This window comes from Triticum dicoccoides, chromosome 6A (genome assembly GCF_002162155.2).
Source record: "Triticum dicoccoides isolate Atlit2015 ecotype Zavitan chromosome 6A, WEW_v2.0, whole genome shotgun sequence".
NCBI lineage: Eukaryota > Viridiplantae > Streptophyta > Magnoliopsida > Poales > Poaceae > Triticum > Triticum dicoccoides.
In genome coordinates, this window is record NC_041390.1 from 595,351,409 (window position 1) to 595,352,614 (window position 1,206).

The window sequence follows — 1,206 nt, forward strand, 5'->3', positions numbered from 1 at the left end:
TGTTGGTCACCTCATCACCACTCGGCCGCCCCGTGCGTCGCCTCTTTGTTGGTCACCTCATCACCACTCGCCCGCCCCGCGCGTCGCCACTCGGTCGGTCACCTCATCACCACTCGGCCGCCCCGCGCGTCGCCACTTGGTTGGTCACCTCATCACCACTCGGCCACTTGCACGCCTTCAGAGAGCTAAGTCATTCTACATGCACTACATTCTGTTATTTCCGCGTTCCTGAGTATCCCGTAATTCACAAATCATGTTCACTCGGAGGCCACCGAGTGTGCCTCTACGCTCGGTTGCTTATTTTTCACATACTTGCTTAGTACTGGTTATTTGACTCCCGAGTCCAACTTCCATTTTAACGCATACGTCATTTACTAACACCATGTGTTCTTCATTTCAAGTTTGCATCGGTCCTCGGGGGCTGCAACACAGTCGAAACACTACACTACCTTTTATTTGAGTCCGACACTCTAACACATCAAGTTGGATCATTCACTTCGTCAAGTTCGATCAATTCCTTCGCTCTTCTAGAATCTTGTTGGTTCTGAACCAGCAAGCCCCCTGCACACCCAGCGGGTGTCTATGGGTGTCACTTTCACAACTCATTTCAGCACACATCAAATTTCCTTGAAAAATTGTTACGTTGGCTTGTGCTATTTTTCTTACACAAGTTACGCGATCACTCGACGGCCCTATGCGCCAACTTCATCGCTACTCGGACTCGGTCACCGTACCGGCCCTAGCGCACCACAACACCGACCTTGTCGCTCCGTTGACTTTAAACACATCTGGCCAACCCCTCTATGGAATCCTCTTCATCGTATCAATGATATAGACCTCGTCAGGCATAAGACAGATAAGTCACTTTTGTAATCAAATTGCACACTTCACTCCTTTGCGAGTTTGCCTCTTTTGAGCATCACTCGGAAGCTCCTCCTCACATTTACCCGAGTCCGACTCGATGAATTGCACTTTTTCCATTCAAAACTATATTTCCCGGGTTCTGACATGTCCGTTGTTGAAACATGTAGTACGCTCGGGGGCTGATAACCCACAAGTATAGGGGATCGCAATAGTTTTCGATGGTAGAGTATTCAACCCAAATTTATTGATTCGACACAAGGGGAGCCAAAGAATATTCTCGAGTATTAGCAGCTGAGTTGTTAATTTAACCACACCTGGAAGACTTAATATCTGCAGCAAAGT